The 26,780-nt window shown below is 44.9% G+C and overlaps 1 protein-coding gene across 5 annotated transcripts in view; it reads right to left on the bottom strand.

Moving 5' to 3' along the window:
- Positions 1 to 26,780, bottom strand: part of PTPRM (protein tyrosine phosphatase receptor type M) — a gene marked incomplete at both ends in the record, with an annotated part of 778,612 nt that overhangs the window by 604,910 nt on the left and 146,922 nt on the right. The gene's annotated exons all lie outside the window — the stretch shown is intronic.

Genomic DNA, 26,780 nt, shown 5'->3' with positions numbered 1-26,780 from the left:
ATGAGCTACTGACCGCACCAGCAGGCAACACAGCCACGCTCTGGAACCAGCTCACAGCTGATCAACCCAGCCCCACTACTAGAGGAACGTCTCCCCGATGAAAATTTCCTCCTAACCATTCTAGTCCTTGAGTAGAATCAAAGAAAAGATAATTTCATATATACTCTTGGTAAAACTTCAATCCAACTGCCTATTATTAGAACTGTGAACCTAACATCAGGTAACTCCTACACCTGTCTATACTGTCCTGGGATCAGAGATGAGAAAGGGCAAATCTCAGATCCACCAGCTACGTGTGCTTGGCCCATTGTGCATGAAGTCCAGGGGCAGTCTTCACATCGCAGGCGTGCTGACTCATGATCTCAATGAAGACAGGAGCAAGGGCAAGAGAGAAAAGGCGCTGCACGTAATCTAGGGCTTAATAATCAGAGGCCCCGATGAGTCCAAACTAAGGGGTGAGAGAAACAAACTGGCCCTGCCTCAGCCCACCCAGCCTGTCTCTGTTTCTTCATGGATCTCTTGGTGTGGTATCTCACTAAGTTCAGTATAATTCTCACATCTAAAAACCTCTCCCTCTTTCTCGGGATTAAACCCAGAGGCATTACACCTCTAAGCTACACTCCAACTTTATTGTATCTTTTGAAATAGAATCTCATCTCTCTCTCTCTCTCTCTCTCTCTCTCTCTCTCTCTCTCTCTCTCTCTCTCTCTCTCTCTCTCTCTCTCTCTCTCTCTCTCTCTTTCTCTCTCTCTCTCTCTCTCTCTCTCTCTCTCTCTCTCTCTCTCTCTCTCTCACTGGGGATTGAACCCAGGGACATTCTACCTCCAAGCTTCACTCCAACTCTATTTTATTATTTCTTTTGAAACAGGATCCTACCAAGTGGCCAGAGTTGGCCTCAAACTGGCAATTCTCCTAAGGATTTTTTTTTTTTTTGTACAATATATGACTCCTTCATAACAACTATTACCTGCCAGGGAGACAGAGAAGATTGAGTTTGGTGGTTCCTGGAAAGTATGGTCACTGATATTAATTAAACATCAAAGAAAGTCAGAGATATATTTGGTGCATGTTATACAAAACAGGAAGACAAGTAAGACATTTAGTGTGTGTGTGTGCGTGTGTGTGTGCGTTTTACTGGGGATTGAATCTAGGGGTGTTCTACTTCTGAGCTATACCCCATTCACATTTTATGTTTTTATTTTGAAACTTAAAGTAAACACAGTTTTTATTTTGAAGCTTTTACTAAATTGCGAAGGGCCTCACTGAATTTCTGACATTTTCAAACTTGTGATCCTCCTGCCTATTTCCCAATTACTGGGATTACAGGAGTTTGCCACAGATGTTTCTTTATCCGCATGGCCCATACTGTTTGGGTCATCTATCTCTCTGCCCACCATCCCATGCCCCGAACAACTTCCGTTTTCTATCCTCCCCACACCATGATGTCAGTGTTAGTTCATGTCTCTGCTGGACCTGACCTGCTCCCTCCCTCATCTCTGCCACCTCCATCTCCACATGCTCCTCCAAGATGACTCATAAAGACACAGTTGGAAACTCTCTCCCTACTTACCTCTGTCCATCACTCCTCAAGCCCAAGAGATAACATCCCCATTTCCTCATGCGACATATGTTGTTTTCTCCCCCTGCCCACGCTGCTACCTTTTTAATCTTCTTTTCTTGCTGCTGCTTGGCTCCCTTTAATTTTATACTTTAATAATCCCCAACTCTTATGGATCCCCCTCCCACTGCCCATGCTCCCCACTCATCCGCTCTTACAGACCCCATACCCACTGAGTGTCTTTCAATCCCAGCCCCAAATTCTGGCTCAAAAACTCTCATGCACCGTTTAAGTCCAGAGCAAAGGCCATGTGGCCTACATACCTGTTGCTGACACCCAACCTCAGATAAAATCAATCACTCCTTCCTATGTACCATCTCTCCAAATCACAAAGGTCACTGACGCCCAGGAGGACTCCGGGGTGATAAAACCATTGGCATATCCGTCTTCTTCATGGTTGTAGGAGCGCCGCACATAGCAAAGTATTACGTTCATCTCTGTATCCCTATCCCCGATCCTAGAAAAAGTACCTCATACCTCCTGGGATAAATAGAATTTTGTGGTTTCTTTTCTTTTTTTGTAGGGTGGTAACAAAGATAAAAACAAAATCTGCTTCCTGGTCTAATTTATTAGAAAGGATACACTGAAGAAAACTCTCTCCGGGGCTCACTCCGTGGACCACTGCCTGTGGCCAAGGAAGAAGAAATTTGGATTCTCCAAGTTTTGTCCCTCTGATCTGACTCGCGTCTCCCTCCCCCACTCAGCCCCACTTCTGCTAACTAAGGATCTGTGTGCAAGGATTAAGTCAGGCCCTCGGGAAGAAACAGGGGTGAAAAAGAAGTCCTTGTCCTCAAGGAAGACAACGCTGGGGACACCAGAGTTAAAAAGGAGAAAGACGAGAAGCGCTGTGGGAGCCAAGAAAAAGAACAAAAACTCATCCTGAAGGTCGCCTTTGCCTAAATGGCCCAGATGAAAAGAAAACCAGAGAGTCAGCAAGAGATGTAAGAATCTACTAAGATAGCCATGGCCTGCTATTCTAAGAATCTGCATAATGAGGCTGCTATTTGGCAGATCTCAGCATAAGTCAACAGAAAGCACAGAGATTTTCTGTGTATCGTACTGGCTCTGGCTAAATGCCCCAGCCGGTTGTGTTTGGTTTTAGGTTTTAAACATAAAAAGGAATGTTAATGATTACATGTTACATATCTTTCCAGTCTATGTATGAAACATAAAAAGTAGTTAATACTGACTCAATATCAAATTTCAGGACCCGGGCCATAAAAGAAAGGACACTTTGAAGAAAAATAATTCATTACATAATTTTTTTTTTTTTAATTAGAAATGTGGATTCCATACAAAATGTCCCCAGCTAAAGGCTATACTTACAGGACACAAAACATGACTGTGAATCAGCTTCCCTTCCAGGCAGTTTACATGACCAATTAGTTGCTAAAATATAGGGAACTCAGAAGGTTAACCCTTCTTAAGGTCAACTCCACTAGAGAGCCTCTCTTGCTGTGAGTGTTTATTCTATATTCTATTTATGTTTTAGCACATACTTTACCACTGACTACAGACAGCAGGCACCTGAGACAATGGCCCTGGACCAGGAAGCGGGGGTCTGGATTCCAGTCTCCCTGCAGCTCTAGGCAAGGAAACTGGACACCGGAGTGAAGAACACAGGAGGGAAAATGTGCCTCTGTCACCAAGGCGACCCAAGGTGAGCACCAGCTCTGCAGACTTTAATGCTCTCCTCATCTTTTCCCAAAAGTAACTCCTTTCAAGAATGTCATAAAGACTAAATGATTTTATACATGCGAATGGGTATAGATGTAAATGTGTATATATCCAAATATACATCTATTTCTATTCCGTCTCTTTATCCATCTACCTATTTACCTGCCAATCTATGTACCTCCCTATCTACCTAAGAGATGGGTAAATATTTGCTTTCTCTCCTTTTTGGTCCTCAGTGTCCTGTCTATAAAGCAGCATGAATGAATTAGATCACTGTTTCTCAAACTGTGATCCTCAGAACCCTCAGACCTCTTCAGAACCTGAAGGTGAACCCACAGCAGGCCTTTGTTCCATCTGATACACTCAACTTTCATTTCTTTTTATTTCTTCTTTGCAACAGGGTCATGCTATGCTGCCCACGTTGGCTTTGAACTTTTGGGCTCAAGCAATTCTTGCCTCAACCTGGTAAGTGGCTAGGACTACAGATGTGTGCCCCGGGGCCAGGCTCATTTAGTCTATATGTTGAGATAGTCCATGGGCAACAAAAGCATTGGGATATAAAAAAAGTTAATATTTAACAATATTTGGAAACTGCAGGTCTAAATATTTCCATGCTAAAATCATTTTTTCTCTTGTCTTAGAGATGACAAACCTTTATCAGTAACATAATGGATGCTAAAATGTGTATTATCAAGTGTATTGCTAGGAGGGGGAGAATATAAAAACTAAAAAAGACAAAGTTAAATAATGCAAGCCACAAAGATTGCCCAGCTTGATCAACCAAGATGGAAGGAACAGGAAGAGACAGAGACACCTTAGTGATCAGCTCTATGCTAGGACTGACCAGGCCTCCGATCTATGAAACGACAAGGATGTGATTGGACAAGACAAGGCTTATAAGATTCCCAATCCTATGTGAGCTGGGACGGAGTCAGATAGTTGTTCCAATGGCAGTAAGTGAAAAATGATGAAGCCATTATTTGCAAACGGATGATGTGAGAATACTTAAGTCAATCGCCGTAGGACTCTCCTCCAGCCAGTTCTGTTCCCAGCATCTATTTATGAACGTCTCAAGTTATTTTAATAGATTTACACTTTTCAGTCTACAAAAAAAAAAACCTGGACATCTAAAACTCAAGGACAAGCCAGGCGCGGTGGCTCACGCTTGTAATCCCAGCATTTGGGAGGCTGAGACCAGAGGATCGCGGTTCGCGGACAGCCTCAGCTACTTAGGCCCTCTGCAACTCAGTGAGACCTGGTTTCAAAATAAAGAATAAAAAATAGGGCAGAGGGTGTAGCTCGGAAGTTGAATGCCCCTGGGTTCCACCCCCAGACCCGCAAAAAAAAAAAAAAAAAAAAAAGAAAAGAAAAAAAGAAAAAAGAAAACTCAAGGACACACTGTATAAAAATCAATACAGCAATCCTTTACCATTTCCATTCCAAAACTTATTTATTTAGGTCTATCACACACAGGACCACACAAATGATCCACAAGAACAACTAGGTACCAGGTATTTTTTATTTTGACAAAAATCACTTAAAGACCTTTGACACATAAAAAGTGTGTGAGAGTAGGTTATAAAAGGAAAAAATATGTCAAATTCAATGTCAATGATGTCCTAATGAGCTTGGGATGGCTCCTATTTGCTTCTAGAATGATTCGTTAGGTTATATTTAATGTATAGCCAGGAAAGTGAACAGTTCTGTTTCTCATGAAACGTCTCTATTTTTTTTTACATGGCTGACTTGAGCCACAAGAAGCCAGGCTTGTCGGGGTTACGTTAATCAAGGTGTCACCACACAGTTGGTTTTAACAGTCTGGGTGTCAATTATATTGTTTTTGCTGGGGACTGAACCCAGGCCTCATGCATGCTAAACAAGCCATCTACCACTAAGCTACATCCTTAGCCAAGCAGAGAATAACTTTATAATTGATTATATAAGGCCTTGACTTCTTTCATGTGGGAGGCTCTTGAAGCTTATGGTTGGCCTTCATCATACTGGACACTTACCTTGAATAGTGTCTAAAGGGCAGCTACCTTGTGCAAAGAGAGTAAACCCTTGTAGGTTGATATAATATTGACTGGGCTTAAGGAATAGTAACCCTCCATGGGCCATACATTTGTCTTGAGGGAGTTTCATAGACCCGGCAGTTTCTGCAGTGTTTAAGCCAATAACCAAATATAGTACTTTGGGAGTCACAAGCCCAGCTGAAGTTTTCAGTCCAAAACATCACTGGAAAATACACCTCAAGACACAGGGTCCCTCTGTTAGAGCGTCTGTCTACCATTTGTGGGACTGAATTTGCCAGTATCAGCAATATGATCATTTTAGCCTAGGTTTGGGAAAAACAGACAACATACAACACTTTGCACCAATAACTGATATCAACTTTGGGTTGGGAGAAAAAGCCAGGTTGTATCAATCTCAATTCCTTCCCAAAAGCTCTATAAAATTTCAGAGAGATGTTTATCTCAGAAGTGCAGACATGCCACCGTTTTTAATAATTCTCAATAAAGACCTGCATTTGACTTGATGTTTATACAGTGCTAACTTTAGAATTTAAAAATAAAACCCAGGAGAAAACCAGGAGATTTAATTAGCTCAGGAACAACAACAACAACAAAATACTGTGGACCTGAATTGTTTTTTGAAAAATGGAAAACCTGTTAAAGATCAACTCTTAAGTCAATGGATCCACTAAACATTATAGAAAGTCTAAACACTGAAATATTAATGCAAGCGCACTCCTGACTTACAAACTGTTAGCCCTCAACTCCCTAATGAGATTACAGGAGGGCGTCTGAAAATATCTTTTCCTATTCTTAGAAAATGTTCCCTTAAAGGTTACCCACCACCAAAGTTCCTACCGTAGCCTGGTTCTACCTCTGTACCACATGATCTTGGTAATTCAGAAACTTCTGGGAGCTGATGCATCTCCTTGAGAATCTAAACAAAGCCAGCCATGATCTATCACCCCAGGGCATGTCTGGTAATCCGTCACATCATGCAGTTCATAGACTAATGTTCTCAAAGCATGGTTCACCGGCCACCTGCAATGAAATTGCTGAGACTGTTCACTAGTGCACAGTCTACATCCTGAACCCCACTTAGATTGATGGGATCAGAGTCATTGGGCTGGGGCTCTGAGTTTCTGGCCGCTCCTGCAGTGATCCTGATGCTTGGACGAAGGGCTGAGATCCTCTGCTCTGGCTATCTTCCTAGCCTCTGCAGACAACAACTGGTTCCCACATTTCCTAGAACCCAATGCACTGGCTCTGAGGGGCCCAAGCTCTGCCACGTGAAGGGAAGGAATCTCCATCATTGAACCATATATCCCACGCACTCACCACTAGCTGCGTACACAGCCCCGCTCCCTGCTCATCAAGCTCTCGGATGCATTTACCTAGAGGTCCTTCCCAGCCTCTGCCACTGATGGTACCAGCTCACTGTTACAGTGTGGATCTAGAACATTCCCCAGAGCTCTTGTGTTGCAGGAACGGTGCCCAGTGCAGCAGGGTCAGAAGCGGGGCTTTATAGGATGATTAGAGGGTGAGGGCTATCGCTTCATGAGTGATGGCTCCATTGATGGGTTAATAAGTTGAATGGACTTCCTGGAAGTGGTTAAAACTAGGGTCAGGTGGGTGACAGCTAGAGGAGATAGTCCTGGTGGGAGGACGGCACTGGGGACTCTATCTGTACCCAGCACTTTCCTTGCTCACTCTGCCTCTTCCTGGTTCTCAGGAGTGGAGAAGCTTTCTTCCTCCAGCACATCTTCCACTCCATTTCTGCCTGTGAGCTAGCGGACCCGTGGACCGATTCTGTAAGTCAAGATAAAAGCTCTCCTTGTCTAGGACAAAAAGCTGACCAACACAATTCTCTCTTCCTGGGTCATTAGTTCTGCACTGAGTCTTTGTAACTCTCACAGATACAGGATTGTCCCTCTTGACACTCAGTACAGCATCGTGCCAGTACCCATGGCCTCCCTACGAATCTCACAGCATCATCTGCTGCTGGGTACCAGGGGCTCACCCTTACCTGTCTGTCCTAAGAATGAAAGATATTCAACCTGTGTGCATACAAAGGGACACAGAGCTGTGTACTGAAGCAGCCAAAAGGGGCCAGGTGTGGCCCAAAGTGTTATGCAAACATGGAAACAAAGACCAGGGCGTTACCTGACTTATCAAAAGCAATGGGGCCAACACCCAGTCTCTCTGGAGCCATACCAGGAAGGAGCTATCATATGAAAAGAGAGATCAAATGAGAGGGTGATGACCCGGACTTCAGTTGGGAATACAGGGCACATGCACTACCACATGTAACGACATCATGGTACGAATGTGCCGCAGTGCTCGGTGCTCAGAGGGGGTCAGATTAAGAGAAGGCACTCAAAGTGTGACTGAGGAATTGGGATGCTTTTAAGGCACAGAACATTCCAGAAATGCACAGAATCTTAAGATAACTATTACCCAGGCATGAAATAGGTAATAATATTATTCGTTTGCTGCATGAATAATATCAAAGAGTGGCTGAAGCTAGGCTTGAGGGCACAAACCTGTAATCCCAGTTCTTGGAAGGCTGAGACAGGAAGATCATGTGTTCAAGGACAGCCTCAGCACCTTAGTGAGACCCTTGGCAACCTAGTGAGGCCCTGTTTCAAAATAAAAAATAAAATAAAGCTGGGGTGTAGCTGATAGATAGAATGCCTCTGGGTTCAATCCCCAATATCACACACACACACACACACACACACACACACACACACACACACACAGAGCGTGACTGAAGACAAGGTTTCAAAGGTAGCCAGGTGCAGAGCAATGCCAGCCTGGGTCCGCCCTGGGCAGGAGCCATACTCAACACATTCAACATGGCCATCGCAGCATCCTGGCACCAACGGGACCTGAAGCACTCCCTCTTACAGACAAGAAACACAGTCAGGATGATGGCACTTGCCTGGGGTCCCAAGGGGGGGCAAGGTGAAGTGCATCCTGACCCTCAGTACCCCAATCCTGGAGAGACAAGTCTTCTCCATGGTGTGCTCATATGGAGTCCCACCACAGTCCACGGATGCTCCTCACATATCCACCACGTAAGGGAAACTGCATCTTTATTAACACAAATACATTACACGTCTGGTTTGAATTTTACAGTGGAGCAGCACTGGTATTACAATGCCACTCGAGATCCTTTATCGACTTATTAAATGAAGATTTGATGATAAAACAACGGACCTAGCAGAAAAAAGACACGGAGGCATGAGATTAATTTCCTCAGCTAGATACCAGAGAAAATTCACTCCTACAGTTGACTACTGCTAATTCTGCCGAAGAAATCAATCCTGTACAACTAAAGCATGTCCTGCAAGAACACTTGACCGGGCGAGAGGTTGCGCCAAGATGCCGAGGATTGACTGCTTGTTTGCTTTTAACCTAACACCAAACACCCTAACGGTGAACCGTCAAGAGGGTACAGAGGCCCCGGATGCAGCTCGGCAGTGGAGCGCTCGCCTCGCAAGTGCGAGGCGCTGGGTTCCATCCCAACACTGCGAGAGAGAGAAAAAGGAAAAAGGCACAGACACACGGCCAGGGTGCTCAGAGATCAAAATCTCCCTTCAAAATTGAAAAGAAATGCTAATGTTCCCCAGCTCAGAACTGCTATGTCAGAAAGGAAATTAACACCAAAGCAGAAACAGCAGCGGCTGTCCCACACAGAGCCCGGAGGACAATGGTGTTTGGCCCCAAGGCACAGAGGCAATAAGGTGATCTGATAGAACAGAGGAAATGAAGGCCAAACATACAAGAATTCAAAGTGGAACAAACCGGGTGCGACTGGCCCCGTGCAAGGACAGAACCGGAGGAGAAGAGGTTTTGTGCTGAGAAGGATATGACCCCAGGAGCCCCTGAGCTAACAATTCCATATTCTTCACACTCCTGTCCTATCCTCCTGCCTAGCAAAGAACAGGCACAAACTAAAAAGTTGCAGAAGAGCACAATATGGTTAATTACAATAACCTTTCTTTAATTATTTTTTAAACGAGAATTGAATCCAGGGACATGCTCCTTCCAAACCATACCCCCAGCTCTTTTTATGTTTTAGTCTGGATGGAGACTTTGCTTTGTTGCGGACGGTCTCACTAAACTGCTGAGGCTGGCTGTGAACCCGTGATCTTCCTGTGATCTTTGCCTCTGAAGTACTGGGATTACAAGTATGCACCACCACACCCGGTGTTTTCTCTGTTTTTAAAATATACCTATTGGCCACTTTATTATTTCCTTTTGAGAAACAACTATTTACTATTATTTTTTTAAAAATTAGTTCATAGGCTATTCTTTATATCAAAGTAAGAAAAAGTCATCACAATATCTGATGCTGACTTGCTAGGATATCATGCATTTAGAACACGCAAATACTTTTTTAGTGTGTGTGTGTGTGTGTGTGTGTGCACGCGCGTGCATGGTGCTGGAAATTAAACCCAGCCTCTGAACTAAACCCAAGACTAATTTTTAAATTAATTAATATCTATTTAAATTGATTGACCATGTTTTTAATTGGGTTACCTAGGGCTTTTTTTTTTTTTTCAGTACTAGCGATGGAACTTGGGCGTTCTACTTCTGAGCTAAATCCCCAGCCCTATATTTTATTATTTACTTTGAAACAGGGTCTCACTGAGTTGCAAAGGGCCTCACTAAGTAGCTGAGGCTGTCCGCGAACCATGTTCCTCCTGTCTCAGCCTCCCAAATGCAGGGATTACAAGCGTGCGCCACCACGCCTGGCTATACCTGGGGCATTTTTGAGAACACTTGAGTCTGTGGTGTCCCTCTGTGCCCTGGATCTTGAGCCCTTGTCAGATGCATGGGTGGCAAATATTTTCCCATTTTGTAGGCTGTTTCTTGTTTTCTTTGCTGTGTTGAAGCTTTTTGGTTTGATGTAACCACAAGAAAAGATTCTAAATGCTTTCATTATAAACAAGTACTTAATGCCAGGCGTGGTGGCGCACGCTTGTAATCCCTGCGCTTGGGAGGCTGAGACAGGAGGATCGCACAGGTTCAAAGCCAGCCTCAGCTACTTAGTGAGGCTCCCAGCAACTTAGTGAGACCCTGTTTCCAAATAAAATATAAAATAGGTTTGGGAGTATAGCCCGGAGGTAGAAAGCCTCTGGGTTCCACCCTCCAGTACCACCAAAAAAAAAAAAAAAAAAAAAAAAATGAAGAATTTAATGTCTGAGCATGCTGATGTGTTTAACTTGATTGATTACTCAATGTATACATGTATCAAAATATCAACATGGGCCCCATTAATATTTACAATTTGGCATTTTTATGTATCCATCAAAGTAAATTTAATTTCCCTATTAAAATGTAAAAACTTGAGTGTGTCGTCTTCTTTTTTTTTTAATTCCTCAACCTTTGTTTGAGCCCTAACCTCCGAGCCTCTGCTACTTTCCTGAGAGCCTCCGTTGGGTCTTCCCAGCTTGTCTCTTTCATGGGAAATTCCTGGTTTGTCTGTGTTCTCAGTCACAATTCTCCTTCTTCCTGTAGGGCTCTGTGTCCCTCCATATGACTAATTGTCTGGTTTGTCTGATAATTATCTTCAGATGTGTTGACTCCAAATACCATAAAGTGTGCCCCAGTAAGTTTCAATAGAAGAGCTCGTAGCCCCTCTTCTTTAAGGAAACGCACAAGGTGGACAACAGTGCTGTGGCGGAGGCTGGGACAGAACAGAGGCAGGCGCAGGTGGCAGGAGAGACTGCTCGGGGTCGCTGCGCCCCAGGCCACCCGTGCAGCCTCCCGCGGGCCATCCCTCGTCCTGCAGCTTAGCCCCAGGTTCCCCACACTCAGCTCTGATTGGCTGCAAGACGCCACAGATGCACATCCCAGCTGCCAGGAGCAGCTCACTCTCCCTGTAACCTCCACGTCGGGAGCTGTGTTACGGCCCCTCCAGGTCATGGGAGCCCCTGAAATTCTTGTTGTCTCCTCCCATTGCTTATTGCTGGAGAGAGCGGGCTGTGGGCTGAACAAAGCCACAGGGCTGCAAAGAGGCCGCCACAGGAAGTGCGACGCCCAAGTCAATCGAAGGACTCATTACCTCCTTTGCAAGAGACCCGGCCACCTGCCACCCACTCTGTGCAGCGTGGGAAGGAGGCCGCCATCTCCATCCTCAGAGACAGCAGGTGGGAAGGAAAGTCCCATCCTGGGAGGGGAAGGCGGTCTGCAGTAAACCACACCCACGTCTATCTGTTCCCACTCAAGCTCATTCCTTATTAAACTATGTGCTTAGGCTCTGCGTCCATATTTATTTGGGATTCAAGTGCCTAGAAGATAACGACTTGTACTCTATGGAACTAGCCTGCCAGAAGCCCGCAGGGAGTCTGGGTGCTGCACAGGGTCTCCTGAAACTGCGTGGTACCAAGTCTAGCGCAGGGCTGTGTATATTAATATCACACCTGGCCGGGCGTGGTGGCGCACGCTTGTAATCCCCACGCTTGGGAAGCTGAGACACGAGGATCACACAGGTTCAAAGCCAGCCTCGACTACTGAGTGAGGCTCTCAGCAACTTAATGAGACCCTATTTTCCAAATAAAATATAAAATAGGTCTGGGAATATAACCTGGACGTAGAACGCCCCTGGGATCCACCCCTAGTACCACCAAAAAAAAAAAAAAAAAAAAAAAAAAAAAAAAAAAAACACCTGACAAGACCCAAACCATGGCATTCAGGAGGCTGAGACAGGAGGATCATGGTTCGCGGACAGCCTCAGCTACTTAGTGAGGCTCTCTGCAACTTAGTGAGATCCTGTTTCAAAATAAAGAATAAAAAGTAGGGCAGGGGATGTAGCTCAGAGCTCAAATGCCTCTGGGTTCCATCCCCAGATCCACAAAAAAAAAAAAAAAAAAGAATCAAATCAGAATGATGGAAGCAGCCTTGGTGTCCATCGACACAAGATTGGGTCACAAAACTGTGGTCTATACACACAGAAAAATTTTGCCCAGCCATAAAGAAGAAAAATAATAAGTCATTTGCAAGAAAAGAGACGAAACTAGATAATATTATGCTTAGTGAGATTAACCAGTCTCAGAAAGGGAAGGGTTGTGTGATTTCTATCATATGTGGAGGCCAGAGAAAAATTGGAAAACAAAATGGACTGCAGTTAGATGAGGGGAGAGACCAGTGGAATCATGGGAGCCGATTTGGGGAGGGAGGCAGGATGGGGGGAAGAAGAACTGAGGAAGAGAACAGTTCAAATCGTGCCACGTACATATACAAAGCCATCAAACCAAATCTCAGTGGGGAGAAGGAGGAATGGGATGGCAGGATGGTGTTAAGAGAGAAGCACGTCAGCTGTATTTGTCTCTCTGACCTTCAGGACGATTTATAATGACGATGCATCCACTGCAAAGATTCCTAACGATCGTTTACCAACGACAAGAACGGCGAGGTAGAGTAAGAAAAGGGAGACAGAATGTCTTGTAGAAGGTAACTAGCTAACCTAGCTAGTTATGGTGGCACATGCCTAGATCCTAGTATTGGGAGGCTAAGACAGGAGGACTGCACGTTTGAGGACAACCTCAGCAACTCAGGGAGAGTCTTAGCAACCCTAACATGATCCTGTTTTGAAACAAAAAAATAAAAAGGGCAGGGGCCTAGCTCAGAAGCAGAATGTCCCTGGATTCAACTGCCAGAACCACAAAACACACATATACACAAAAAAGAAGAGGAGGAGGAGGAGGAAGAGGAAGAGGAAGAGGAAGGGGAGGAAGAGGGGGAGGAGGAAGGAGGAGGGGGAGGGGAGGGGGAGAAGGAGGGGGAGGAGAAAGGAGGAAGAGGGGAAGAGGAGGGGGAGGAAGAGGGGGAGGAGGGGGAGGAAGAGGGGGAGGAGGAGAGGGAGGAGGAGGAAGAGGGGGAAAAAGGAAAGGAGGAGGAGGAGGAATAGTGTACCAGTAAAGAGGTATGGGCTAGACTTAAAGCATATATGTCAGTGGTGCCAACATGAAATAGAAAGAGACAGGCCAAAAGAGGAGCAGAGAGAAAACAGATGAGCGAAGCCAAAAATCCAACCGTGCGTCGGGTCCCCAGATGAAACAGTATATATACAGCCAAAAAGAAAATAGAACACAGATGAAGCCAACAGCGGATGGTACGATCCCACAAATGAGAGCAACTCTAGCCAAAACAAAACAATGTGCACTGAGATAAAACTGGCATTCTAAAGAGAAGCCAAGTTAACCATTTATAAGAACTTGAGGGAAAATGACAAAGTTTGTCTGCAGATCCCCATGAACGCAGCCTGTGGATTCACACTTTGCTGATCACGTTTTCTGTAGACGGGGCAAGCGCCTGTGAACTTGAGGTCCCAGCAAGCTCATCACTTCCTAAGCCAAAGCTTCCCTGAGCTTCGCAATTCACAGCCAGACTAGGTCTGCCCATGACCCCATAGCAATTTTAACTTCACATCGAAACACTCAAGACACTTTCAGATCAGTGTGTGTGTGTGTGTGTTACTAGGGATTGGACCCACAGGCATTCTACCTCTGGGCTACAACCCCAGACCTACTTTATTACTTATTTTGAAGCAGGGTTTTGCTAAGTTGCCAAGGCTGGCTTTGAACCTGCAATCCTGTCTCAGCCTACTAAATATTGGGAATATGGATGTGCACTACCACAAAGGGCTGAAGAAGGGACTATCATTACTTGGAAATGAAGCTGTCAGGAAAATTTTCACATAAGCACCAGAATGGAAGGGGGGTGTCTGTGGATGCCTAGGTAGACCAGATGTTTACCAGGTGTCTGACACACTGTAGGTCACCCTGCAAAATGGATCACGTCTAATCCTCAGAGCAATTTCCTCAGGAATGAACTATACACACTTCAAAAAGAAGAAACTGGGGTTTGGAGGGAACATAGCTTCTACCTACTGTCAGGCAACCTACGCAGAAAATACTTGGCTTTTCCGATGGGTGTCAAATTCCAAAGTTACATGTCCAGTTCCCTTCACTTCAGGTAAGGGAATGAAACCCCTAAAACTTGAAATTACTTTCCAGGCGCGGCATAGTCAGTAAAGGCAGACTGTGGCAGTGTTGGCAATATACAGAAAAGATTAGAGTTGGATTATCTCTAAGAATGAAAGGCCAGCCACGTTAAATGTAGGGTGGAGAGATAAAGAGAAGCCAAGTGAGATGCTAACACTTTGGGCCCATCCCAGTAGGTAGAGGAGGCAGAAGGGAGTCTCGTGAGAAATGACAGGAGACGCATCCAGCAGGCATCGAGAAGTGCCAGGTTCAACTTGAAGGTGCACGAGGAGAGCTAGGGGCCAGGTTGCACAGGACCAATCTGGGGGTGGGAGGGATGTCAGTAGTTCAAACTGGAAAGATAAGCTGGGAATAAAGGAAGTGGTGCCTTCCTTGAATGTTAAGCTGGTGCTTACGCCCCGTATCTCTAAGCTGGTGTTTCCAGCTGTCCTTGGGCCATTACATACAGTTACCTCTCCCTGGGGTCGATGGACAGCAGCGTGAGATTCCCATCTGGGGCATCCCAGCCAGCAAGCTGGGCTCTGCTACAGGCACCCAGAAGTCAGGGCCCTGGCTCCTACCTCAAGGGGACAAGATTCCTTTCTATCATGTCTGACCTTTAACGCTCAGCCATAAAGGTTTAAAGGCACAGCACAATGGGAGTTCAAGTTTGCTTCAGCCAAAGTCTGAGAAGGAGATATTCTTGGTGGGTGCATGCAGAATGTAGAGGAAATAAACTATAGTCATGTGATGGGTGACACATATTTTATCCAGATTTGTGGGGAAAAGAGTTGTGTAGAAAGTGACCAAAGAGGGTGGTTTAAACGTAGGGGGGTAGCATAGTTGAGGTAAGAAAGTCAGAGTTGGAAGGTCTAAAACAGAAAACAGAATAGTCATATATGCTGTCATTGCCGATGAAGTACCGTCCTGGACCCCTGAGCAGAAAACAAAAAGGGAAATATTACTGTATTTGCATTAATATAATGCACCACAATAAAGAGACCAGGGTTCGCTGTGGTGGTGCCAGTGCCTATAATCCTAGTACTTGGGAGGCTAAGACAGAAAGATGGCATATTCAAGGCCAGCCTTGGCAATTTAGTTAGACCCTGTTTCAAAATAAAAAAAATAAAACAAAATAGGATTGAGGGTGTAACTTATCCACTGTGCACACAGGTGGTTTCAGAATTAGGAAAAAAAAGTTAATTCCACAGAGCACATTGGAGGAAGATAGGGCCATTTAAAATATGTTACCAAATAAGCTTTAGCAAGCGTGTTTTACTAAGAGGCTTAGGGATAATTTGAATATTCTTGAAAGAGTAAAACAACAGAACTTAAAAGTGAACGAAGGATTTGTATTTAAATTTAGCTTATCAGAACTAAACTGATCCCCACAGTATTTCCCTCTGTAGTTATTAAAGCGATAACAGAGGAAAATATGCTTTAGTCAGAAAGCTATTCTGTAATTCCAATTTTCCTAAGAAAACTAGAAAAATAGTGTATATTTGGGTATTTACACAGAAATCCTTATCAAGTAGGATACCAGGACTTGAAATGTAAAGTGAATAAGAACTTTGCTTGAGGAGACAAAGAGGCAACAGTTAACCAACACTAGCTGCTATTACCATGGTAGACAGCAAGTTTCCTAAGCCGTCTGCAAACACGGGCTTTTATCTGACTCACTGTAAGTGAATCTTTTTTTAAATGCTTGACAAAGCAAAGACAGGTCTGGCCTTGAAAGGCAAACAATTTCACTTAAAAAGAGAGTTGTTGAACTCTAAGGATTTGGACCAAGGTTGTTTGGTTTTCAATATTCCTACCATGGGGACCAAGAATATACATTTATGCTTTATAAGCCACAAAGCAAGAGCATCGAGCACACTGTGGAAGCAGGTAAATTCACCAACGAGCATCCTTCTCCACAGGCCTCTGGAAGCACAGACCTTCCAGCATCTCCTTACCAGGCTCAGATTGCCAGGATCAAACGAGGTCAGATCATAATTACACTCACATGAAGCTCCTACACAGCGTCCTCCACATTAAAAAAAAAAAAAACAAAACACAATCTCCCTTGAAATAAAATATTAGTGGCTAACATCATGTGATATCCTAAAGTATACAAGGGGACCAACAAGGTTCTGGATTGGAGAGAGAGGCAATTAAAGAGCCATTACTATTTATAGGCCAAATCCCTGTCAAAACAGCTTGACAAAAAAATGGTGGTTTTTAACACACACAGCTTGCAGTAGTGCCGCCAACACAAACAGTGGGTGGTGGTTCTGTGGCTGAGATGGAGCTGGAAGGGGGAGGGACTGACTCCCTGTCCAGCAGCAAGTGACTGGGCCACACCCCTCCTGTTGCCACAAGACCACCAGCTCTTCACAAGGCCTCTTGGGGGGAGGGCACCGTTCCGGAAATTAACTCCAAGGGCAACTGACAGCACAGTGAGATCGAAAATCATGTCACATGTTAGTGAACTCGGCTTCTCAAAGGGGCTTGTGTCCTCCTGAGCCAGGCAGACCATTTGAGTTGGAAGTGAGAAAGAGCAAGGGAGGAATTCTAAAATTCTCCTGGAGTTAAACACTGGCAAATCCACGTTGCCTCGTTAACAGAACAATTTCTAAGACCTAGAGCTGGTGGTGGCGCCAGTACGCAGGTCCCTGCAGGGCCCCTTCCCAGATCCTGGGCATGGAATGCAGTGGGTTCCCAGGTCAAAGACTCCTGTTTTTCAAGTCGTCCATTTAGAAGGTGGCTTGACAGCCAACCAGCCAGCCCAGTGGTGCACACCTGAAAGCGCAGTACTTGGGAGGTGGAGACAGAAGGACCCCAGGTTCTAGGCCAGCCTGAAGAACTTGGCAAGACCTTCTCTTAAAGTAAGTAAGAAATAAAGCCGGGCGTGATGGTGCACCCTTGTAATCTCAGCATTTGGGAGGCTAAAACAGAAGGAGAGTGGTTCACGGACAGTCTCAGCTACTACTGAGTGAGGCCCTTTGCAACTCAATGAGACCTTATTTCAAAATAAAAGAAAAACATAGGGCTGGGGTGTAGCTTGGATGTAGAATGCCCCTGGGTTCCAACCCAGTATCACACACACAAGAAAAAAAAGTAAAAAGGACAGAGGGACTGGGATTGTAGCTCAGAGGGAAAGCCTCTGGGGTCAGGGCCTAGAACCACAAAATGACAGACACAGACAACAGACAACAATAACACGTTCTAGCATTTCTGACATAACAGACACCCCCTTGGAGGAGTCAAATGTAAGGGGTCAAAACTGTGTCATCTCAAAATTCCTATGTTCATGTCCTGTCACTACAAATAAAATTAGCCACGATGAGGTCATGCTAGCGCCCGGTGTGTCCTGAATCCAGCGTGACCCGGCTCTCATACAAGTTTGGGCACGGAGGCCTCCACACGAGAACATAATATAATCGTGAGGCAGAGACAAGGGACAGCAAAGAAGACCGGAGAGCCACCAGAAGCCAGGATGCAGCTTCTCCTTCACGGTCCTCGGAAGCAATTCGCCCTGCTGGTGCCCTGATCTTAGTTAGAATTTTAATCTCCAGAACCGCGGACCAATCACTTTCTGTTGTTGGAGACAGTCATCTATCTAGTCTGTGGTGCTGGGTCACCTAAGATGGCTGGCAGGTGAAATGATTTTCCCCTAAAAGGGCTCAGCAGCTGCCTCCCCTTCCCTCCTTCTGCTCACTATGCCGCCTCCCCTGCTGAGGTCAGCAACAAGCTCCTGTGTCTGTGGGATGCAGCCAACCCTAAGTCAGGACCCTGCACACTCTATGCTTAGAATCAATGCATATATTCAGAAACGGTGCTTTGCCTTTTACATGTTTCCTGTTGTTACATGAACATAATTAACTGATGGGTTTAAAGAACAAAACCACAATTTTCAAAGGACTGTGTGCTTGTTCTACGATCAAAAAAGGTCAGAGAAAAAGCTTCAAGCCTAGGGTTCTGAAGGACACAAATCCAATCGTGGCCACACACAAGAGTGGGAGGGAGGGCAGTAAAGGATTTCACAAGGGGTGAAATTCAGCCCCGAAGGCTCCCACCTGTAGGAGGAGAGCCTGGAGGAGCAGAGGCCGTCTCTATCTTCCTCATGCTTTGAGGGATGCTCAGTATGCCCGCCTCCTTCCACCTTCCACCATCTCCCTGGGTGGGGCCAGATGGACCTAGAGACAGTCACCATCCAGCCCCCTTCCAGCTGGTAAAATAAATGCGCAAAGGGGGCCCAGTCATCCTGCCAGGCATCTCCTGGGATGAAAGGCTGGGCGAAGAGGTATTCTGTACATTCTAAGTATTCTAGGTACCCCACATACAGAGTCCTAGGAAGGACTCCGAGCTCGTGATTTTACTAAAAGATCCCTACACATGTGGGTGGGTTCTACAATTTAATGTACGGTGCTTTGGGTCTATTTAAGTGCTGTAAGGAATTCAGTACACTGACCATGTCTGAATGCTACCCTTATTCTGAAGCACATCCTCGTTAGACACAGAATTCCATATTGGTATACTTCTTCAGGACTTGAACAGTAGCTTGTCATTGTGTTCCGGATTCACTGTTTCTGTTGAGAAATCACCTAAAAACCTTACTGTTGCTCCTTTGAATATTTGGCTTTTTTCTGAATGTTCTAGTATTTTCCTTTGTCATCGAATTCTAGCAATTTTACCATAATGTGCCTACATAGAGTAGTCTTTGTGATTATCGTGTTGGCATATACAGTTTTCTCAAATCTCTGCCCAGCATCTTTTATCAACTTTAGAAATTTCCAGGGATCACCTTCGTGGACAATGTCTTTATTCCTTTCTCCTGTCCCTCTTTTCTGCTGCTCTCCTTCTGTGTTGTATCATGTATTTTCATCATGTCCGCGCCTTCCAGACTCTGGAGTATTTCCCATCGCTTGTCTCTTTGCTTCAGTACGGATTTTTATTCTGTCTTTTTACTACACTTTTTCTTCACATATGCCTAACCTGCTATATAAATCATCTTTTAATTTTAGCCATTGCATTTTATAATGTCAGAATTCCTATTAAGTTGCATCAAAATGCCCAATTATGTCATTAATCCTTTTCCATATGAATCACAGTTAAAGTACACCCCTCTCAGCTATTTCCTAGTTACATTATAGCTGTTTCTATTGTCTGTATTTTCTCTTGGTTTTTGGCCACCGATTTGCTTCATATATGCCTGGTTATCTGTGATTGGTTTCTGAAAGAGCAGATAGCTTGCACACTCTCAATCCCAGTTCACCGTGACCTGATCTGTGGTTTCTGAGATGATTTGAGCTTGTCACTTCTGGCTTTCTCTCACAATTAGAATATAGCCCTCATGGTCCCCAGCCCTGAGGAGCATGCGTCCACCCTGGGTACTCAAATCTGATCTAGCTGCCTCACCACTGGTCCTGTAAGTCTTTTCAAAGTTCTGTTCTTCAATGTCTACTGCTAATCACCAAAGTGCAAGCCGGAAAGCTGAGGCACAGCCTTAAGGGGAAAAGTGCCCCCAAGTGCAGGGCCCTCCTTCGGGACTTTCTGGATTAGAGAACTCTGTTTTAGAGGTTTTTTAGTGGCTTCAAATAAATTCCATTTAGACCTTTTATCTCATTGTTCTCAGCCCTGTATCTGACCTAAAGTAACATAGTCCTATTACCACTGGGTGATGGGCTGATAAATTTTATTTTTATCAGTTTATGTAATATTTGCAACACTCCTAAGAAGTCTTATTTCTAGATTTTTGTGTGTGGTACCACGGATTGAACGTGGGGCCATTCTACTTCCCAGCTATACTCCCAGCCCTATTGTACTTTAGAAACAGGGTCTTACTAGGTTGATGAGAGTATCACTCCTTGCTGAGGCACTCCTCAAACCAGCAATTCTCCTGTATCAGCCTCTCAAGTACTGGGATTATGTACCAGGCATGAGCCACCACACCCGGCTACTTTTTGAAATTTTATAGCAGAGAAGGATGTTTAGAGAATTTGAGAAACGTGGTCATGTTAATCAGTTACCAGAAGACTTTAAGAGTTTGAGCCTAGCTTAGTAAAACTCCAGAGCTACATTTATTAACCCCTATGGAAGACACTTTCTCTGATTTGATCCATTATACACCCCAAGTAACAGAAAATGGCATGCTGGGGTTTAGAGCTAGTATTTTGACTTCAAAATCCCATCCCCTTAATTGGAATCTAAGTACACTTAGCTTCTTTTTTCTTGGATACAAAAATATATTTGAACTTCAAACAAATGACATTTTGAGAGAAAGCTCTGGTTCAGCAAAAATAAGATAATAGGGCTGAAGGTGTGGCTCACTGGTAGAATCCTAGCTTAGCACATATAAGGTTGGACAGGAGAGGAGACGAGAGAAGAAGAGAAAATGTCTATGATCAAAATTATCTTCCTAATAGCTCTGGAGAAATATTGCCAGGGTAGTAGGGGAGGAGTGGCTAACACAGTTCTTTTTAGATAAACAAAGGGTCACAAAGATGAAAACCTGGTTTCTGATTCCTTTTTTCGTCCAACGGATACCTACTTACTACCCTCCACAAGCCAAGCACTGTTTGTTATAGGCTCTCAGGATGTGTCAAGATATAAATATGAACATAACAAATATGACAGTTTTGTAGTTCTTAAATTCTATGAGAAAAACAAGAAACCGAGCCCTGAATACATACTGGGAGTACAGAGCGAGTCGCGGTATTTTTTACTTTTATATCAATTTTTCCATAGTCTAGTTGATAATTACTTCACCTCACTCCCACGCTGTTCTCATACTTCTTTACAGAAAAGACTGGGCCTCAGGCCGAGCGTGGTGGCGCACGCTTGTCATCCCCGCGCTTGTGAGGCGGAGACAGGAGGATCGCGCAGGTTCGAAGCCAGCCGCGCTGGCTTAAGAGACCCTGTTTCCAATTTAAAAAATATATTAAAAAATACGTCTAGGAATGTAGCCTGGAGGTAGAAGGGCTTCCAGGAACCCCAGTGCCACAAAAAAAGAAAAGAAAAGAAAAGACTGGGCCTCTTTTCACCTGCCAATATTTTACCACCTTTCAATGCCCTAGGAAAAAAACTTAGCATCCAATATTTACTAAAGTACTTACCTTGCCTCTAGGACTCGCAGGCAGACAAATGCCTTAACTCTTACTCTTTTGCTTGTTTTTAATATGCTTTTATTGGTTCACTGTAATCAGACATCATAACAAAGCTCAGCGTGATAGAACCATCCATGCCCACAGCACTGGTTCCCCCTGATCAAACCCCACTGCCTCCCCTCCCTGGAAATGTTACTGCGATTGGGACCGATAACTTCATATGTGTACAGAGCGTTATCTGAACGGGTCCCTTCGTCATTCTCCTTTCCCCTCTCCGCACCTCCCTCCCCAGTTCCCTTTCCCCAATCCCTCTGGGTCTCTCTCATTTACCGGAAGTCCCTCTGTTTCCCAGTCCCTCTCCAGCTTCCACATATGAAGGAAATCATACAATCCCTCACTTTCGGAAACAGGCTAATCTCACAGAGCATAGTATTGTCTTGTTCCATTCATTTTCCTGCAAAGGATGTAATTTTGTTCTTTATAGGTGAATAAAATTCCATTGTGTGTATATAGCGCACTCAACATCATCCAGTCATCAGTGGACAGAACCTAGGCCGTTTCTATAATTTTTCTTTCGTGAACTGGGCTGCTGCTGCTATTGCTAGTGTATCAGAGTCAGGTATCTTTCACCACATTTGGGGCTTCCTGAGCCCCAAATTTAGAGATATATGTGGTCTGATATTTTTCCCCCAAACTAGATTTTACTTATTTTTTTCCCACAAGAACCTTTTAAGAAGCTCAACTGAGCCATTCTTGAAAACGTATAGTCTGCTTTAGGCTTTAAAAAGGATTTCCTCCCATCAGTCTAAATAACATAAATCCAAGTCTGATGCTTTCCCACTAATTGCAGAAAAACCTAAGTCGGAAGCCTGATTTCATGGTAATCATTCCCATTTGTTTGATGAATTTTGCAGTTATTTCTGAATACTCATGAAGCCTCTTAGTTAAAGCGCACACTGAGCCTGGAATAAGAGCTGTTAAATAATGCATTCCTACTTTTATGTAAATAAAAGTATTACTCATTTCAATAGCTCATATAGATGTTCTTCGTCTACAGTTTAAAAGATCAGCATAGGTTTTCTCTAGAAACTTGTGGACAAACCCAAACATATACAACATTATACTATATAAAACATACACAATTATACTATATAAAAATTTCCCATTTTGCTTTATGTCCAGAATATTCATGGGAAAATACATTGACATTGGCCTACTACATCCTTAATCCCGTGGCCCACTTCTTAAATACACCAAGAGTTCCATTTGTCCAATTTGCTAAAATACTAGGTTTTTAGTCAGCCTTCCTGTATTTAAGAATATGTTGTTCAGAATCTGTCACACAACTGTCTCGATTGCCACCGTATTGTTATTTCACAGTAACCATGCAGTAATACTTAGAAACAAACTGACAACTCACGGACAAGACCTAGGACAGACGCGTTTCTTAGACTGTGGTGGAAGGTTTCACTTAAAAACGCAGCAGACTAAGGACGAGCATATTAACTTTCATTTACGGAACACGACGCGGCGCACCAAATGCGTTCACGCAGGTTTCCCCATTACGGTCTCAAACGGAGTATTACATTTCCTAAGACAGGCCATGCTGTAGCCATTGCTGGGGCTGAGAAAGGGTCAGCAAACTCAAGTCTCATGGTAATTGCTGGCCGTAGAGGTGGCAAGTGGGAGAATCGCGTGTCGGGATCCTTTTTCTACTCGGTGGAAAACAACGAAACATTTAGGCCCTGGACTCTGGCCAATTCGGACCAAAATGAGAATCTTTAACAGGTGGCAAAGGCTCATCCGCCAGACTCGGGCAGCCTCCGGCAAGCCTCCTGCCTCGGCCTCCGGGGTAGCTGGACGACAGGAATACACCTGGCTCTGTTCTAAGAACTAAATCAAATAAAGCGCGTTTGGTACCCAGGGGCCAATGTGTCCGATTTAATTTCCAATTTTAAAGTTTTACTTTTAGTAGAAATAATGAACGGTTTTATAGCCAGGATGAATTTACCCTTGCTACAGCCTCTCTGACTGTTTCTCATTCTCTGGTGGGGTAGACTCAAGTAAGCATCCGAGTCTTTATTTAGACCTCTGAGCTACACCCCCAGCCCTATTTTCTAGGCTTTATTTTTGAAACAGGGTCTCACTGAGTTGCAAAGAGCCTCTCTAAGTAGCTGAGGCTGTCCTCGAACCACGATCCTCCAGTCTCAGCCTCCCAGATGCTGGGATTACAAGCGTGGGCCACCATGCCATTAGACATCATCAACAATTGTTAGGTGCTGTACCTTACGCGCTGTACCTTAGCATCATTCTGCTCTAAGCGTATGCAATGCCTCCTATGTTACTTTTTCCAAGGTATATTCAAATACTATGTGAAGACATCGACCCACTGCTTCTCACACACCCACATCCTGTCTCCCTCCAAACTCCACTTGGGGGGAGTGACTTGTTAATGACAAGAGCCACTTGGCTCTAGGGGATGTCACTTCTTTTATAGAGCTGGGAGGAAGAGAAGACGACCGACGCATCAGAGTAACAACAGCTCTTGACAAATGAGTGCACAGCCATTCCCATAAACAGGAACTTCCCGCTGGAAGGCTTCCTCCCCTGGGATCTGGAATTTGGCAGCTGCCTTCCACAAGGAATGAGAGCAATTACAGGACACAGTGGCCGATTCCCCTCACGTCTGCCCAGGTGAAGCTGGAGGGAAGGTCTCATTTGTACCAAAGGAATTCATCTTCTCTTTCCCCATAGGATCCTGAAAGGTGTAACTCACCTCATCAGCTCTCTGAGCACCTTTGGAGACGAAACCTCCCCAAGATTTAGTCAAAAATAGCCACCCCCAGCACGTGGTAGAAGAAGAAACAGAAAACAGAAAACACACTGCGAGTCCTGGGTACTTCTATTTGCTAAAAAGATTGTGGCCAGCAAATGCAATGTTTTATTAAAACTCAGAAACAAGGTCTTTTCTGGAAATTAAAAAGGGGCGGGGTGCAGCTCAGTGGTAGAATGCCTGCCTAGCTTATATGAGGCTCTGGGTTTGACCCCAGCACTGCTCTTAAAAAAAAAAAAATCATAGGGGAAATTGGGCTGCAGAACTAAATTCTTTGTTGGCAAGGCTTTAAAATGATCCTGCACATGGGTTAACCTGCCAGCCATCTGGGCCACTGCTCTGTGGAGAATGGGCGCTCCTCCTCCCCAGTGAAGCCTCAGGCCACCCCAGGACGCACACCCAGGCAGCTGCCTGCTTTCTTGCTGCAGCCAAGGGCCACCGAGGCAGGGAGACAGGCAAGCATCCTCAGCCATGATGTCCACTGGTGCGCAACACGTGCTAAGAGCGCTCACTGAGCACCTAATGTATACCTAGCATTGTGCCAAGTAACTTGTGAGGGGCACTAGGACTGTCCCATTTATCAGTTTTATAAAAATGAGACTAAGAGAGGTCGTTAATTTGCCCTACCACAAAGCCAGACTCAGATCCCGGCACAGCAGCGTACATCTATAATCGCAGTACTTGGGAGACTGAGGCAGGAGTCTCACGGGTTCGAGGCCAACCTCAGCAACATAGGGAGGCTCTCAGAAACTTAGTGAGACCCTGTTTCAAAACAAAAAATAAAATAGGGATAGGAGCATGTGTACTTCAGGGGTAGAATGGCCCTGGGTTCAATACCCCATATCACCACCAAAAAACAGCAACAAAAAAGAGTCTACACCCCCATTACCACTCCACAGCTTCCTCTGCAAGGAAGTCTTCTGAAAATTAGGGTGGTCATAGTAAAGAGGCTTCCAGCTTGGGGAGGAGGATAGTCAGTGAGCTGAGGTGAGGGGAGGACCATCAAAGACCCCCAGACCTAAGAGCAGCCGACCGAAACAGAGCCTTCTCGGATGAGGAAAATGTCCAGTATGGACCACCATGATAACCACTAGCCACGTGTAACTGATGCAGTCGCCGGAACTAAATCCTTCATTTTATTTCATTTTTAAGCAGTCAAATGTGGCCCATGCCAAGTGGACAGGGCAGCACAGCCTGACAGACCAAGTAAAGACAAAAGACATTCTCTCCCGCCAGGACAGGGCAAGAAATATAGCAGCAATGACTCCCAGAGACACAAATGGAGCCTCTCTCTTTAAAAATTCAAGAAAGACATTACCTGTGGCTGCAGAAAATGCGAGTTGATTTAACTGGCAGCACAGGGCAAGGGAGAAGCACCGCCCTCAGAGCTGTGGGGGCAGCGGACCAAGGCAGGTGCCTAAGAGCAGTGCAGCAGCCCAGGGACAGACAGCGCCCGGCCAGGCAGCGGGGTTACGGTCAGAGGCAGGCAACGGGAGGCATGTAGCCACTCACACAGGGCTTCCTGCGTCCACACCCCATCAGCTCTGACTGTCTAAGGGTGACCAAATAAGAGAATGGTCTAGAAACAAAGGAAAGGGCTCTTCACACGAAAGAAATGAATGATGGAACTGTGTGTACACGAGAAAAGAAAGGGAAAACACTAAAGTATCTATGAGACGCATGCCCCGCAGACAGCTGAGTGAAACACAAAATAGTGAATGGCCGCTGCCAATCAGGGGAAGCCTTGCAGGGACCGGGCTGGCCACCCACGGGCAGCCCTGGGATGTGCCAATGGGCAGCCAAGAGCCAGGGCCCGGGGATGGGAACAGATGACTCCTGGATGTCAGATTTTGTCTTTCTGTGTGTTTCGTGGTCACTCTGCAGGGAATGCCATGTGCCCATCAAAGTCTGGGCCCACGATGATAGGAAGGGAACAGAAGACAAGGTTAGTGCAGAGAAACTGCCATGTGGACTGGGCCAGGCCCGGGGCTTGGTGACTCAAAGCTTCCAGAAATGCCACTAGCACCAGCAATAGCCATGAACCAACCAGCCCATGGGTGTTTCCACTTTTTTTTTTTTTTAAGTGAGTCATTTTATTTTATTTTAAATTTTTAAGTTTTGGGGTTTTTTTCTGTGGTACTGGGGAAGGACTGGCATTTTATCTTTGAGCTACACTCTCAGGCCTATTTTTTATTCATTATTTTGAAACAGGGTCTCACTAGTTGTGGAGGACCTAAGTAGCTGAGGCTATCTGTGAATCTCGACCCTCCTGTCTCAGCCTCCCGAATGCTGGGATTACAAGTGTGCACCACCACACCTGGCTTATTCTTTATTTTTAAGCAGGTCTCACTAAGCTGTGGAGGGCCTCACAAGTTGCTGAGGCTACTGCAAATCTGCAATCCTCCTGTCTCAACCAATTACTGGGATTCTAAGTGTGCGGGCACCACCGTATTCAGATTTAAGGTTTGTTTTCATTGGAGACATACTGGTTAGATATGAGCTCTTGAGTCTTATCTGACAAGGTCAAATCACACTTTAGACAATCCAATACCT

Source organism: Muscardinus avellanarius, assembly GCF_963383645.1.
Source record: "Muscardinus avellanarius genome assembly, chromosome: 17".
Taxonomy (NCBI): domain Eukaryota; kingdom Metazoa; phylum Chordata; class Mammalia; order Rodentia; family Gliridae; genus Muscardinus; species Muscardinus avellanarius.
This window is presented reverse-complemented; position numbering and strand designations above follow the sequence as displayed.